The sequence below is a fragment of the Pseudophryne corroboree genome, chromosome 11 (genome assembly GCF_028390025.1).
Source record: "Pseudophryne corroboree isolate aPseCor3 chromosome 11, aPseCor3.hap2, whole genome shotgun sequence".
Classification (NCBI taxonomy): Eukaryota; Metazoa; Chordata; class Amphibia; order Anura; family Myobatrachidae; genus Pseudophryne; species Pseudophryne corroboree.
Genome location: NC_086454.1, coordinates 171,748,204 through 171,766,089, shown reverse-complemented (window position 1 = coordinate 171,766,089; position 17,886 = coordinate 171,748,204).

Below are 17,886 nucleotides of genomic sequence, written 5' to 3'. Positions count from 1 at the left end.
AGAGGAGCCGGCAGCGGACAGAGATAGCAGCGGCAGCAGCAGCGGCCCGGACGCAGGAGCGTGGCTGGAAAGTATTGTTTTTTTGTTTGTTTTTCTTGTTTGCAAGCGGCGCTACTACAGGGGGCACAACTACAGATGGCACTGCTACGGGGGGAACAGCTGCTGGGGGCAAATCAACTGGGGGCACTACTACAGGGGACACTGCTACAGGGGGCACATACTGGGGGCACTGCTACAGGGGGAATAGCTACTGGGGGCACTACTATGGGGGCATAGCTTCTGGGGGCAAATCTACTGGGGGCACAGCTGCTGGGGGTACAGCAACTGGGGGCACATCTACTGGGGGCGCAGCTACAGGGGGGCACAAGTACAGGGGGATAACTGTGGCCATGCCCCTTCCCTATGAAGAAGCCATGCCCCTATTCTTGACCGTGCGCCTTCGTCGCGTGCCAACTCTGTTTTACCATGGGGGGGGGGGGGGGGAGGCATAGGAAACTTTCGCCCTGGGCGCCACAAGTTCTAGAACCGGTCTACAATTGCACAGAATGGGTCTTGTGCCTGCGCAGATCACACATCATTGACCTTATATGTAAACCAATCTAAATTAGGCCTTGTGACTGGGAATAAGAGTACAATAAAAAATTATGGCTGGTATTAATGAAGTCCAAGTTCAGCAGCCATGTGGGATGCCGGCCGAACTCTGACTTTTTTATAAAGGGGCAATCATGTACAAGGCTAAACCATGCCATGTACATGCTTGCCCCTTTTATAAAAAGTCCAAGTTTGTCCGGCATCCCGCACGCCAAACTCAGACTAAATTACATCCCACCCTATGGGCTGGATGTAATGGCTTGCGAGACGGCCGGAGTCATGAGGCGCCGGCTGAACTTGTGTGTTTTTTTAAAGCAGTAAACATTTACAATGCAAAACCTGGTTGGTTTTGCCTTGAATGCAATTTTGGAAGCTCCATCTATTTCACTGCCACATGGACCTGCAAATCCTCGCTGTGGGGTGCGCACTCTCCTTTCATGAACAGTGTGTAAGCTCACTTTTATGTCTAAACTGTTAAAGCCACATCAGATCACCACTCTTTCCGGTGTGCTAGAATCTGCTCCAGTGATCTAGCACAGGATGTATAAAGTACAAATGTTATTGCACCCCCGATCTCCTGTATTAAGTGACGGGAGACCGTGGGCAGGGTTGTCTTAACAGCAGTGTAGGCCCCTGGGCACAGCAATGCACTGGGCCCCCTACCCATCCTCCAGCGGTAGTGGTGGAGGGTGCTATCAGCAGCAGCTTTGATGTCCCACGGCGGCATGGGGTGTTCTATTTTCTGCTCAGCATGTAGGACCTGGAGCAGTAATTTCTACTAATTACTCCTTTACTGTACAGATGGTGCTAAACTGTAGAAGGGGGCATTGGGCTGAAAGAAGAAGCCCTGGTACATGACATCCAGGGTGGTAGGGGTGTTTAATGTGAAGGGGAGGGATGGATAGTGGAGTAGGCTTAATATTTATCATTTTCCGGTGGGAGGGCAGCTTGCTTTACTGCATATATCTCATGTTCCTGAAAATATATTCCTTAGCTTTGAATGGGATAAAAAACTAGAGAGTTCCACCTTTCAGGAAGTACTGGGGACTTGGGGATCAGAGTTCAGGAGCCAGAGAAATTCACCAAAGAAAATCTGAGACTGCACATTAGGCGTGTGGAGCTGGAGCAGGGTCCAGCTGCTTGAAGGCTGATATCTCTGGTTCTGGGCATAGTAGAGACAAGCTGCCAGTGTCCACCAAAAAGGGAGAGTCCCAGGTTTTGGATTATGACCTCAGAGAAACTAAGTCAGACAGAACCCGAGATATCTGGCTGGGAAGAGCAAATAACAGGCTTGGATGGGGACCACTGCTTTCAAATCAGATATCTCCAGTTCCACAGGGCCGATTTTAAAAAATCTGGTACCCTTGGAAAGAGGGGACCCTCAGCTATCAGCCTAGGGCACTTACACTCCTGGGGCCCTTGGGCAAGAGCCCATTGAGCCCATACGAAAAGACGGCCCTGACCGTGGGGCGATATTCAAATGCCCCCAAAACACAAACACACCTAAACCCGACTTAAGTAATGGGTGCGAGCGTGAAAAGACCCGCTTGGGCGCCCAAACGTGTCTCTTTATGTGCATTTCAGCTCGCTACCCCTGGGGGCAGCGAGCTGAAATTAACTTGTCACGCCCATCAGAAGCAAAACTTGAGTAGCTGCCGGCAGGCGCGATCGGGAGGGGGACGGGACATTTGAATCTGGCACCCTGTGACCAAAGGCTTGCACATCGATAGGTGCACTCGGGGACGGACTTGGGCTGCTTTTCGGCCCTGGTACTTATGTGCATGTGCCGCAGGCATGGAAGGGGGCATAGTCTCTGCTCATGGGGGCGTACCGCAGGTCAGGGGGTATGCAGCCCGCCCCCATCTTTCTTTTGGAACAGGCACTTCGGGTGGCGGGAGGGCAAAACAGAGAGCCGGAAGCTGCTAGACCATCGACCCTTCTGGCATATGCCAGATGGGCAGTCCGGCACTGGGTGCACCCTGTTTAGAAAGAGGGATGTCTCTTCTTTTAAATCATATACCCCTTAGTAGTTATTGTCTGGTAATCTACAGACACCCCATAGCGATGTGTGTAGGATAATACAGAATATATATGTTGGGTTTTTTTCAGGTCAACTACAAGTACCAGCAATATTTGTCATGTCCCAAATTTAATATCTGCCAGCACCTGCTGGTACTTGGAGAACCACAAGTGCCACCATGTTCTGGCATCCAGTGTTTGAGGACTTTTAGATTTAAGGAAAATACTGTCTCACGGGGTGGGTTATTTTTTTTTATCAAACTTTTTCTTTATTGGAATAAAGACAAATATACATTATAAATCAAAATGACAAGTAAAAGCAAAGGTAGTACACTGTGCAGAAGGTACATACAGTAGATTAAACAGTAGCTGAATACAGACAGCAGACAAATAATAAGATTTTACTTACCGGTAAATCTATTTCTCGTAGTCCGTAGTGGATGCTGGGGACTCCGTAAGGACCATGGGGAATAGACGGGCTCCGCAGGAAACATGGGCACTTTAAGAAAGAATTTAGATTCTGGTGTGCTCTGGCTCCTCCCTCTATGTCCCTCCTCCAGACCTCAGTTAGAGAAACTGTGCCCGGAAGAGCTGACAGTACAAGGAAAGGATTTTGGTTATCCAGGGCAAGACTCATACCAGCCACACCAATCACACCATATAACTTGTGATAAGCTTACCCAGTCAACAGTATGAACAACAACAGAGCATCAGTTCGACCCTGATGCAACTATAACATAACCCTTATTGCAGCAATAACTATATACAAGTATTGCAGAAGAAGTCCGCACTTGGGACGGGCGCCCAGCATCCACTACAGACTACCGGTAAGTAAAATCTTATTTTCTCTACTGTCCTAGTGGATGCTGGGGACTCCGTAAGGACCATGGGGATTATACCAAAGCTCCCAAACGGGCGGGAGAGTGCGGATGACTCTGCAGCACCGACTGAGCCAACACAAGGTCCTCCTCAGCCAGGGTATCAAACTTATAGAACTTTGCAAAAGTGTTTGAACCTGACCAAGTAGCCGCTCGGCACAGCTGTAATGCCGAGACCCCTCGGGCAGCCGCCCAAGAAGAGCCCACCTTCCTAGTGGAATGGGCCTTAACTGATTTTGGCAGCAGCAATCCAGCCGCAGAATGAGCCTGCTGAATCGTGTTATCAGATCCAGCGAGCAATAGTTTGCTTTGAAGCAGGAGCACCAAGCTTGTTGTAAGCATACAGGATAAACAAAGACTCTGTTTTCCTGACCCTAGCCGTTCTGGCTACATAAACCTTCAAAGCCCTGACCACATCAATTCCACCGTTTTGAGTGGTTCAAACCAGTGGGATTTCAGGAAACTCAACACCACGTTAAGATCCCAAGGTGCCACTGGAGGCACAAAAGGGGGCTGAATATGCAGCACTCACTTTACAAACGTCTGAACTTCAGGTAGGGAAGCCAGCTCTTTTTGAAAGAAAATGGATAGGGCCAAAATCTGGACCTTAATGGAACCCAATTTTAGGCCCAAGGTCACTCCTGACTGTAGGAAGTGAAGGAAACGGCCCAGCTGGAATTCCTCCGTAGGGGCATTCCTGGCCTCACAACAAGCAACATATTTTCGCCATATACGGTGATAATGTTGAGCTGTCACGTCCTTCCTAGCCATTATCAGCGTAGGAATAACCTCATCCAGAATGCCTTTCTCTGCTAGGATCCGGCGTTCAACCGCCATGCCATCAAACGCAGCCGCGGTAAGTCTTGGAACAGACAGGGCCCCTGTTGCAACAAGTCCTGTCTTAGAGGAAGAGGCCACGGGTTCTCTGTGAGCATTTCTTGCAGATCTGGATACCAAGTCTTCTTGGCCAATCCGGAACAATGAGTATTGTTCTCACTCCTCTTTTTCTTATGATTCTCAGCACCTTGGGTACGAGAGGAAGAGGAGGAAATACATAGACCGACTGGAACACCCACGGTGTCACCAGTGCGTCCACAGCTATCGCCTGAGGGTCTCTTGACCTGGCGCAATACCTTTGTAGCTTTTTGTTGAGGCGGGATGCCATCATGTCCACCTGTGGCAGTTCCCACCGATTTGCAATCTGCGTGAAGACTTCTTGATGAAGTCCCCACTCTCCCGGGTGGAGGCCGTGCCTGCTGAGGAAGTCTGCTTCCCAGATGTCCACTCCCGGGATGAACACTGCTGACAGTGCGCTTACGTGATTCTCCGCCCAGCGAAGAAGTCTGGTGGCTTCCGCCATTGTCATCCTGCTCCTTGTGCCGCCTTGTTCGTTTACATGAGCCACAGCGGTGATGTTGTCTGACTGAATCAGAACCGGTTGGTCGCGAAGCAGGGTCTCCGCTTGACGTAGGGCGTTGTATATGGCCCTTAGTTCCAGGATGTTGATGTGAAGGCAAGTCTCCTGACTTGACCACAGACCTTGGAAATTTCTTCCCTGTGTGACTGCTCCCCACCCTCGGAGGCTTGCATCCGTGGTCACCAGGACCCAGTCCTGAATGCCGAATCTGCGGCCCTCGAGAAGGTGAGCCCTCTGCAGCCACCACAGGAGAGAAACCCTTGCCCTGGGGGATAGGGTGAATAACCGATGCATCTGAAGATGTGATCTGGACCATTTGTCCAGTAAGTCCCATTGAAAGGTCCTCGCATGGAACCTGCCGAAGGGAATGGCCTCGTATGATGCCACCATCTTTCCCAGGACTCGAGTGCAGTGATGCACTGACACCTGTTTTGGTTTTAATAGGTTTCTGACCAGTGTCATGAGTTCCTGAGCTTTCTCTATCGGGAGATAAACCCTTTTCTGGTCTGTGTCCAGAATCATGCCCAGGAAAGGCAGACGAGTCGTAGGAATCAACTGAGACTTTGGAATATCTAGAATCCAGCCGTGTTGCCGTAACCCTTCCAGAGAACGTGCTACGCTGATCAGCAACTGCTCTCTTGATCTCGCTTTTATGAGGAGATCGTCCAAGTATGGGATAATTGTGACCCCTTGCTTCCGCAGGAGTACCATCATTTCCGCCATTACCTAGGTAAATATTCTCGGAGCCGTGGAGAGACCAAACGGCAACGTCTGAAATTGGTAATGACAATCCTGTACCACAAATCTGAGGTACGCCTGATAAGGTGGATAAATGGGGACATGAAGGTATGCATCCTTTATGTCCAGAGACACCATAAAATCCCCCCCCTTCCAGGCTTGCGATGACCGCTCTCAGTGATTCCATCTTGAACCGGAACCTTTTCAGGTACATGTTCAGGGATTTTAAATTCAATATGGGTCTGACCGAACCATCCGGTTTCGGTACTACAAACATGGTCGAATAATAACCCCTTCCTTGTTGAAGGAGGGGAACCTTGACCACCACCTGTTGAAGATACAATTTGTGAATTGCAGTTAACACTATTTCCCTCTCGAGGGGGGAAGCTGGCAGGGCCGATTTGAGGTATCGGTGAGGGGGCATCTCTTCGAATTCCAGCTTGTATCCCTGAGACACAATATCTATTGCCCAGGGATCCAACTGGGAGTGAACCCACTTGTGGCTGAAATTTCAGAGACGCGCCCCCACCGGGCCTAGCTCCGCCTGTTGAGCCCCAGCGTCATGCGGTGGATTTTGAGGAAGCCGGGGAGGACTTCTGTTCCTGGGAACTAGCTGTGTTGTGCAGCTTCTTTCCTCTGCCCCTGCCCCTGGCAAGAAAGGACGCACCTCGGACTTTCTTGCTTTTCTGTGATCGAAAGGACTGCATTTGGTAATACGGTGCTTTCTCAGGCTGTGAGGAAACATATGGCAAAAAATTTGACTTTCCATTAGTAGCTGTGGAGACCAGGTCCGAGAGACCCTCCCCAAACAATTCCTCACCCTTGTAAGGTAAAACCTCCATGTGCCTTTTTGAGTCGGCATCACCTGTCCATTGCCGAGTCCACAGGACCCTTCTGGCCAAAATCGATATAGCATTTATTCTAGAACCCAGTAGACTAATGTCTCTTTAAGCATCTCTCATATATAGGACAGCGTCTTTTATATGCCCCAGGGTCATTAATATAGTATCCTTGTCTAAGGTATCAAGTTCCTCAGACAGGGTGTCCGTCCATGCTGCTACAGCACTACACACCCAGGCCGACACGATCGCTGGCCTCAGTAAGGTACCTGAATGTGTATAAATGGACTTCAGGGTACCCTCCTGCTTTCTATCCGCAGCATCTTTGAGGGTAGCCGTATCCTGTGACGGCAGGGCTACCTTCTTGGATAAGCGTGTTAAAGCTTTGTCCACCCTAGGGGAGGATTCCCAGCGTAACCTGTCTGTTGGCGGGAAAGGATACGCCATAAGAATCCGTTTGGAAATCTGCAGTTTTTTATCTGGAGAGTCCCAAGCCTTTTCACATAACTGATTTAGCTCGTGTGAAGGGGGAAACCTGCCTCTTTTCCCCATACATATGAACCCTCTTGTCAGGGACTGGGGTTTTCTCTGTGATGTGCAACACATCCTTAATTGCAATAATCATATAACGGATGGATTTAGCCAATTTTGGCTGTAACTTTGCATCATCGTAATCGACACTGGAATCAGAATCCATGTCGGTATCTGTGTCAACAATTTGGGATAGTGGGCGCTTCTGAGACCCTGACGGCCTCTGCGACATAGGATCAGGCACGGGCTGAGACCCTGACTGTCCTGAGGCTTCAGCTTTTTCCAACCTTTTATGCAAGGAATTAACATTATCATTTAAAACCTTCCACATATCCATCCAATCAGGTGTCGGCGCCGTCGGCGGAGACACCACATTCATTTGCTCCCGCTCTGCTTCCACATAGCCTTCCTTTTCAAACATGTTGACACAAGCGTACCGACACACCACACACACAGGGAATGCCCTTATTGAAGACAGTTCCCCCACAAGGCCCTTTGGAGAGACAGAGAGAGAGTATGCCAGCACACACCCCAGCGCTATAAACCCAGGAATAACACAGTAACTTAATGTTAACCCAGTAGCTGCTGTTATATTGATTTTTGCGCCTAATTATGTGCCCCCCCTCTCTTTTTACCCTCTTCTACCGTGTATCTGCAGGGGAGAGCCTGGGGAGCTTCCTCTCAGCGGAGCTGTGGAGAAAAAATGGTGCTGGTGAGTGCTGAGGAAGAAGCCCCGCCCCCTCGACAGTGGGCTTCTGTCCCGCTTAAATATGTATTTTCTTGGCGGGGGCTCATACATATATACAGTGCCCAACTGTATATATGTTCACTTTTGCCAAAAAGAGGTCCAAATGCTGCCCAGGGCGCCCCCCCCCCTGCGCCCTGCACCCTTACAGTGACCGGAGTATGTGAGGTGTGTGGGAGCAATGGCGCACAGCTGCAGTGCTGTGCGTTACCTCAGTGAAGACCGGAGTCTTCTGCCGCCGATTTCGAAGTCTTCTTGCTTCTCATACTCACCCGGCTTCTGTCTTCCGGCTCTGCGAGGGGGACGGCGACGCGGCTCTGGGATCGGACGACGAGGGTGAGATCCTGTGTACGATCCCTCTGGAGCTAATGGTGTCCAGTAGCCTAAGAAGCAGGACTTAGCTTCAGAGAGTAGGGCTGCTTCTCTCCCCTCTGTCCCACGATGCAGGGAGTCTGTTGCCAGCAGAGCTCTCTGAAAATAAAAAACCTAACTGTCACGATCCGGGTATCTGGACGCCATTTCTTACCCATCAGATGCCTCCTAAGGCTGGCTCAGCGCTCCAGGACCGGATCCCATCTGTTATCCTGATGTGTACATTCCTGTATCCTCTCCTGTCACTCTGGGACGCTGTCACAGTAAACGCCATATTACACCTGGCATGGCGTCTCCCGCGGCCTCCGCCGCCGTCCCTGAACTTCTGCATGCAGAGTGTCTGAGTGGCGATTACGTCAGCCGCGGCCTCCGCTGTGTCCGCGTGGTTGGATGTGCATCTGTCAGCCTGGCGCCTCCTGTCTCCGGTGGCCGGCGCCGCCATTACTGTTTTCATTACCACATGGATTACAAACCAAACTTCCCTCCAAGTGTCTGCATGGGCGCAGCCATCTTGGATTCTGTCAGCTGATCATTTCCACCAATCTGTTCTCAGTATTGATAATCTGCATAATTGCCTAGCCAATCCCTTCCTTGCTGCAGGTATAAATACACTGTGCCTGAGCAAGGAAGGCGTCAGTGCTTTGGTTGTCAAACCTAGTTCCTGTTTGTCTCTCTCCTGTGATTGTCTTCCAGGTTCCAGCTCCTGTCTCAAGACTTCCACCATAGAGACCCGCACCAGCATTCCACCTGCGGTGTAGCCTGACTCTCCAATCCATTGTGGATTCATCTGTTTCCAGCTACAACATTACCTGCTTCCAGCTCAGCTTCCAGCAGAGTACAGCTTCCCTTAAAGGGCCGGTGTCCTTTCTACACTTTACCACTCTCCACCGGTATTATTATTTCTCCGCTCTCAAGTTCTACATTTCAGTTCATATTTCATCGCTCCCAAGTTCATTTATTATTTAACTGGTTCCAGCCAGTATCCACTCCGTGCTAACAACAGTCTGGTTCCAGCCAGTATCCACAGCAGCTGTTTTATCTTCAGCAACCCAGCTTTTCCTGGAACACCAGCTGGCACAATCCTGGGTTATCTCCATTGCTACAGTCGGGCCTGGTAAGGACTTTACATCTAGAAGATCATAAGAACTATCTCACACTACCAGTGCCCTGTGGCTCCTGCCATCCTGTAGTACCCAGGAACTGTATTTATTCTTTGCTGACTTTTACGTTTTCTTTTACTGCTGCTGTGTTGCGGAGTTGTCATAATAAACATCATTGACTTTTATCCAAGTTGTCGTGGTCACGCCTTCGGGCAGTTATTATTCATGTTACTTACATGTCCAGGGGTCTGATACAACCTCCCAGGTTCCGGTACATCTCAGCCCCTACAACTGAGGCTGATTCCCGTCAGCTCAGGCCCTCAGTTGTGACAGTAAGCACTGACCAAATGAATCCAGCCGGAGACCAGGATCAAGCGGCCAGGCCGATGCAAGAACTGGCAGCCCGACTAGAACATCAGGAGGCTGCACAGGGCCACATCATCCGCTGTCTCCAGGATCTCTCTACTCGGCTGGATGGGATTCAGACAACTCTCCGTGGATCAGGCGCGTCTGGTGCGTCAACCACAGTGACTCCAGCTATAACCCCACCCACCTTACCCATTTCTGCTCCACGTCTTCATCTTCCAACGCCAGCAAAATTTGATGGATCTCCAAGATTCTGCAGGGGATTTCTCAACCAGTGTGAGATTCAGTTTGAGCTACAACCTGGCAATTTTCCCAGTGACCGTACAAAAATTGCCTACATTATTTCTCTTCTCAGTGGCTCAGCCCTTGATTGGGCATCACCGTTATGGGAGAGGTCCGACACCCTGCTATCTTCCTACACTGCCTTCGTGTCAACATTCAGGCGCATCTTCGACGAGCCAGGCCGGGTAACCTCAGCTTCATCCGAGATTCTCCGTTTACGCCAGGGGTCACGTACTGTAGGACAATATCTGATACAGTTCCAGATCCTGGCATCCGAACTGGCATGGAACGACGAGGCCCTGTATGCTGCATTCTGGCATGGCTTATCTGAGCGTATTAAAGATGAGTTAGCTACCAGAGACTTACCTTCTAAGTTAGATGAGCTAATCTCACTCTGCACGAAAGTTGATTTACGTTTCAGAGAGAGAGCAACTGAGCGTGGAAGATCATCTGCTCCAAAATCTTCTGCTCCTCCTCCTCGTCAACTGTCACCATCTAAAGATGAGCCCATGCAACTTGGCCGTTCCCGTTTAACTCCTGCTGAGCGCCGAAGACGTCTCTCCGAGTTTCTCTGTCTCTATTGTGCAGCTCCGTCTCACACCATTAATGCCTGTCCCAAACGTCCGGGAAACTCCAAATCCTAGCTCGCCAAGGAGAGGGCCGGCTAGGAGTAATGATCTCCTCTCCATCTCCTCAAGATTGTAATCTCCCAGTCTCGCTTCAAGTTGCTCAACGTTATCGGAACGTCATTGCCCTCCTTGATTCCGGAGCAGCTGGGAACTTTATTACCGAAGCCTATGTTAAACGGTGGTCCCTACCCACCGAGAGACTTCCTTCGTCCATTTCTTTAACTGCCGTGGATGGCAGCAAAATTTTTGATGCAGTCATTTCTTTAAGGACTCTACCAGTTCGTCTGAGAGTGGGAGTTCTTCATTCCGAACTTATTTCTTTTTTAGTGATTCCAAGAGCCACACATCCTGTGGTCCTGGGCCTTCCATGGCTCCGTCTTCACAATCCTACAATTGATTGGACGACTACGCAAATCCTGGCATGGGGTTCCTCCTGTGCTGAGACATGTTTGTTTAAAGTATTGCCTGTCTGTTCTTCCTCCCCCAGGTCGTCTGATGTTCCACCTCCTCCATATCAAGATTTCACGGATGTGTTCAGTAAAGCTTCTGCTGATATCCTTCCTCCTCATAGAGAATGGGACTGTCCGATTGATCTCGTTCCAGGGAAGGTTCCACCTCGAGGCCGAACTTATCCGTTGTCTCTGCCTGAGACGCATTCTATGGAGGAATATATTAAAGAGAACCTAGCAAAGGGGTTCATTCGACCTTCTTCTTCTCCAGCCGGCGCAGGCTTCTTTTTTGTAAAAAAGAAAGATGGTGGTCTGCGGCCGTGCATCGACTACAGAGGTTTGAACGACATTACCATCAAGAACCGTTATCCTTTACCCCTGATTACTGAGCTCTTTGACAGAGTTAGCGGAGCTACCATCTTTACAAAGCTGGACTTGCGAGGTGCATACAATCTCATCCGGATCCGTGAGGGTGACGAGTGGAAGACCGCCTTTAACACCCGTGACGGACATTATGAGTACCTCGTCATGCCCTTCGGATTGAGCAATGCTCCAGCTGTCTTCCAGCATTTTGTCAATGAGATCTTCAGAGACATTCTATACCGTCATGTCGTGGTCTATCTAGACGATATCCTCATTTTTGCCAACGATTTAGAGGAACATCGTTTTTGGGTTAAAGAGGTTCTGTCCCGTCTCCGTGTCAATCATCTCTATTGCAAATTAGAAAAATGCGTCTTTGAAGTCAAGTCCATTCCGTTTCTAGGGTACATTGTGTCCGGTTCCGGACTAGAGATGGATCCTGAGAAACTACAAGCAATCCAAAATTGGCCGGTACCCTTAACCCTCAAAGGGGTCCAGAGGTTCTTAGGGTTCGCCAACTATTACCGAAAGTTTATACGAGACTTTTCCACCATTGTGGCGCCTATTACTGCTTTCACTAAGAAGGGTGCTAACCCGTCCAAGTGGTCTGAAGAAGCCATGCAAGCGTTTCATCTTTTAAAACAAAGGTTCATCTCTGCGCCTGTTCTGAAACAGCCTGACATCGACTCTCCTTTCATCTTAGAGGTGGATGCCTCCTCCGTTGGAGTAGGAGCGGTGTTATCTCAGAGGGCTAAAGATGGCCATTTACACCCTTGCAGTTTCTTCTCCCGGAAGTTCTCCCCAGCTGAGCGCAACTATGCCATTGGCGACCAGGAGTTGCTAGCCATCAAGCTCGCTCTAGAAGAGTGGAGGTATCTGTTGGAGGGAGCTTCTCATTCAATCACCATACTTACAGACCACAAGAACCTTTTATACCTGAAGGGCGCACAATGTCTTAACCCTCGTCAGGCCAGATGGGCACTTTTCTTTTCCAGGTTCGACTTTAAACTCCAGTTCTGTCCGGGCTCTCAGAATCGCAAGGCCGATGCCCTTTCCCGCTCATGGGAGCAAGAAAATGAGTCAGAGTCTTCAGACAAGCATCCTATTATAAATCCGTTGGCATTCTCCACGGTAGGGATGGACTCTACGCCCCCATCAGGGAAAAGTTTTGTGAAGCCGATGCTAAGGAAGAAGCTCATGCATTGGGCCCATGCTTCCCGTTTTGCCGGACATACAGGTATCCAAAAAACCCTGGAGTTTATCTCTAGGTCCTATTGGTGGCCAACTCTGAAAAAGGACGTCTTGGAGTTTATTGCATCTTGCCCAAAGTGTGCCCAACATAAAGTATCCCGCCAGTCGCCTGCGGGGCAACTGGTTCCACTATCCGTTCCCCGTCGACCGTGGACCCACTTGTCGATGGATTTCATTACAGACTTACCCATGTGCAACAAGTTCAATACCATCTGGGTGGTAGTTGACCGGTTCACCAAGATGGCACACTTCATTCCTCTCACCGGTCTTCCGTCAGCTTCCAAGTTGGCTCAAGTATTCATACAAGAGATCTTCCGACTCCACGGTCTTCCTGAAGAAATTATCTCAGATCGAGGAGTTCAATTCACAGCCAAATTCTGGCGAAGTTTATGTCAAGTCCTCCAAGTCAAGCTAAAGTTTTCCACGGCTTACCATCCTCAGACCAATGGTCAAACCGAGAGGGTGAATCAGGACTTGGAGGCCTTCCTCCGCATCTATGTGTCCTCCTCTCAAGATGACTGGGTTCAATTACTTCCCTGGGCCGAGTTCTGTCATAACAACCAGTATCATTCTTCATCTGCTTCAACACCATTCTTCACTAACTTTGGATTCCACCCTAAAGTTCCTGAGTTCCAACCGCTTCCAGCAACTTCTGTTCCCGCAGTGGATATCACCTTGCATCAGTTTGCCAATATCTAGAAGAGCGTACGATCAGCTCTGCTCAAGGCATCGTTCAGGTACAAGAAGTTTGCGGATAAGAAGCGTCGAGCAGTTCCTGCTCTCAAGGTGGGTGATCGGGTATGGTTATCCACGAAGAATTTGAGGTTAAGAGTTCCCAGTATGAAGTTTGCACCTCGCTATATCGGTCCTTTCAAGATTGAACAAGTCATCAATCCTGTTGCTTACAGACTCCAGTTGCCTCCCTTCTTAAAAATACCCAGGACATTCCATGTTTCCCTGTTGAAATCGCTGATCTTGAATCGGTTTCATTCCTCACTTCCTCCAACTCCGAAAGTCCAAACTCAACGAGGCGTTGAGTATGAAGTGGCCAAGATCCTGGACTCACGTCACCGTTACGGTCAACTACAATATCTTATTGACTGGAAGGGTTATGGTCCTGAGGAACGTTCATGGACCAATGCTTCTGATGTCCATGCTCCTGCCTTGGTCCGGAGATTCCATTCCAAGTTTCCTCAAAAGCCAAAGAAGTGTCCTGGGGCCACTCCTAAAGGGGGGGGTGCTGTCACGATCCGGGTATCTGGACGCCATTTCTTACCCATCAGATGCCTCCTAAGGCTGGCTCAGCGCTCCAGGACCGGATCCCATCTGTTATCCTGATGTGTACATTCCTGTATCCTCTCCTGTCACTCTGGGACGCTGTCACAGTAAACGCCATATTACACCTGGCATGGCGTCTCCCGCGGCCTCCGCCGCCGTCCCTGAACTTCTGCATGCAGAGTGTCTGAGTGGCGATTACGTCAGCCGCGGCCTCCGCTGTGTCCGCGTGGTTGGATGTGCATCTGTCAGCCTGGCGCCTCCTGTCTCCGGTGGCCGGCGCCGCCATTACTGTTTTCATTACCACATGGATTACAAACCAAACTTCCCTCCAAGTGTCTGCATGGGCGCAGCCATCTTGGATTCTGTCAGCTGATCATTTCCACCAATCTGTTCTCAGTATTGATAATCTGCATAATTGCCTAGCCAATCCCTTCCTTGCTGCCGGTATAAATACACTGTGCCTGAGCAAGGAAGGCGTCAGTGCTTTGGTTGTCAAACCTAGTTCCTGTTTGTCTCTCTCCTGTGATTGTCTTCCAGGTTCCAGCTCCTGTCTCAAGACTTCCACCATAGAGACCCGCACCAGCATTCCACCTGCGGTGTAGCCTGACTCTCCAATCCATTGTGGATTCATCTGTTTCCAGCTACAACATTACCTGCTTCCAGCTCAGCTTCCAGCAGAGTACAGCTTCCCTTAAAGGGCCGGTGTCCTTTCTACACTTTACCACTCTCCACCGGTATTATTATTTCTCCGCTCTCAAGTTCTACATTTCAGTTCATATTTCATCGCTCCCAAGTTCATTTATTATTTAACTGGTTCCAGCCAGTATCCACTCCGTGCTAACAACAGTCTGGTTCCAGCCAGTATCCACAGCAGCTGTTTTATCTTCAGCAACCCAGCTTTTCCTGGAACACCAGCTGGCACAATCCTGGGTTATCTCCATTGCTACAGTCGGGCCTGGTAAGGACTTTCCATCTAGAAGATCATAAGAACTATCTCACACTACCAGTGCCCTGTGGCTCCTGCCATCCTGTAGTACCCAGGAACTGTATTTATTCTTTGCTGACTTTTACGTTTTCTTTTACTGCTGCTGTGTTGCGGAGTTGTCATAATAAACATCATTGACTTTTATCCAAGTTGTCGTGGTCACGCCTTCGGGCAGTTATTATTCATGTTACTTACATGTCCAGGGGTCTGATACAACCTCCCAGGTTCCGGTACATCTCAGCCCCTACAACTGAGGCTGCCTCCCGTCAGCTCAGGCCCTCAGTTGTGACACTAACAAAATACTTTCTCACAGCAAGCTCAGGAGAGCTCACTGAAAAGCACCCAGCTCGTCCGGGCATAGATTTAAAACTGAGGTCTGGAGGAGGGACATAGAGGGAGGAGCCAGAGCACACCAGAATCTAAATTCTTTCTTAAAGTGCCCATGTCTCCTGCGGAGCACGTCTATTCCCCATGGTCCTTACGGAGTCCCCAGCATCCACTAGGACGTTAGAGAAAATAGAACCATGTGAAGACGATTGACAATAAGACACCATGTCATCCGCTACCCGCCAAACTATATGTTAAAAATAGTAATTAATGGAACTCGGGATATATTGTGAGGCCCAAAATGTTCACTAAATATATATAAGTATATGTGTGTATGCTTTCCAGGGCTGGATTAAGGTTTGTGGGGGCCGCTATCAATAAAAGTGGCGATTAACAACATAACAAGTATTGAATATAGCAATCATTTTCCTATACATGTAAAAATTTTAATATTCATCTTATTAATTGTTGTTAGTGAATATGCGCTAATTAATCCTACAATAGTTTAAGCTGTAAAATAATAATTATTATTGAATCAGTCATTCTTCCTAAGTGGTTATTATTAGTACAGGTTGAGTATCCCTTATCCAAAATGCTTGGGACCAGAGGTATTTTGGATATGGGATTTTTCCGTATTTTGGAATAATTGCATACCATAATGAGATATCATGGTGATGTTACCTAAATCTAAGCACAGAATGCATTTATGATACATATACACCTTATACACACAGCCTGAAGGTAATTTTAGCCAATATTTTTTATAACTTTGTGCATTAAACAAAGTGTGTCTACATTCACACAATTCATTTATGTTTCATATACACCTTATACACAGCCTGAAGGTCATTTAATACAATATTTGTAATAACTTTGTGTATTAAACAAAGTTTGTGTACATTGAGACATCAAAAAACAAAGGTTTCACTATCTCACTCTCACTCAAAAAAATCCGTATTTCGGAATATTCCGTATTTCGAAATATATGGATATGGGATACTCAACCTGTAATAACCTCTTGGAAAGAATGACTGATTCAATATTAATTATGATTTTACAGCTTAAACTACTTTAGGATTAATTGGCGCATATGCACTAACCACAAATAATAAGAGGAATAATACTATACTTTTTTAAATTTTTTACACATATAGGAAAATGATTGTTAGATTACAGGCTAGAGAAGCAGTGAAGCTACTAATTAATAAAACCTCACTTTACTGTATACTACTTTTCTGTGCCCTGCCTGCTTGGTCCAGGCAGCACTGCACCACGAGGGAAAGGGGGATCCAGTGTAGTCGACCAACCGGCACTGCTGAAGTTGGAGCTGTGAGTGAAATGGCGCCTTACTCACTCAGCTTCATCCCGTCAGCATCTGTATGCGGTTCTATGGCAGTGAGTGTCCCGCGAGACTTACTGTGAAGTGTGTGTACCACTACGAGCAGCTCCTCGGCAGCAGCACAGAGGAGAGAATGGAGACACCGCTAAATGTTGTTACATTTTAATACTGCAGGTGTCCAATTCGAAGGACATTTTGGCAGATGTATTAAGCCTGGAGAAGTGATAAAGCAGTAATAAGTTCAAGGTGATAACGCAGCAGCCAATCAGCTCCTAACTGTAAATTTACATATTGGACCTGATTGGCTGGTGCGTTTTCACCTTGCATTTATCACTGCTTTATCACTTTTCCAGGCTTAATACATCTGCCCCAGTGTGTGGGGGCCCTGGGACAATCACCCCTGTCACCCCTCATTTAATCCGTTTTCCCTGTTCACATCCACTACAAAACCCCTGCAGCTCTGTATTCCTGATCTCCTTTCATGATAATTCCCCAACTCTCTGCTGAGTCTTGATCTCCAGTAGTGGTTAGTACATGCCCTCAAACTAGGGCCAGTGAAACAAAATACAACTAATCAGTGTCAGAGAAAATCTTGGGTAAGACTAACTACACACATTGGGCCTAATTCAGATGTGATCGTTGGGCTGCGTTTTTTGCTGCCCTGCGATCAGATAGTCGCCGCCTACAGGGGGAGGGTAAAAGCGTTGTGCAAGTGTGTGTTCGCTTGTGTTGCTGAGCTGCACAAAATAGGATTTTGGTTACCTACCGGTAAATCCTTTTCTCGTAGTCCGTAGAGGATGCTGAGGTCCACATTAGTACCATGGGGTATAGACGGGTCCACCAGGAGCCATTGGCACTTTACGAGTTTGAGCTGGCTCCTCCCTCTATGCCCCTCCTACCAGACTCAGTCTAGAAACTGTGCCCGAGGAGACAGACATCTTCGAGAGGATTATACACAGATAGTGGTGAGATTCATACCAGCTCACACATACAAGGCACATCAAGCTAACCTAGCTTGAAAACTCAGCAACCGCTGAAACATTACTTACCAAGTAACAATGCAATACCCAACTAAAACGAAGATGTACTGAACCAAATAACGATAGAAGGAAAACGAAGCGCTGGGCCGGCGCCCAGTATCCTCTACGGACTACGAGAAAAGGATTTACCGGTAGGTAACCAAAATCCTATTTTCTTTTACGTCCTAGAGGATGCTGGGGTCCACATTAGTACCATGGGGATGTACCAAAGCTCCCAGAACGGGAGGGAGAGCGTGGAGGCTCCTGCAGAACCGATTGACTGAACTTCAGATCATCAGAGGCCAAAGTATCGAACTTGTAAAACTTTGCAAACGTGTTCGACCCAGACCAAGTTGCAGCTCAGCAAAGTT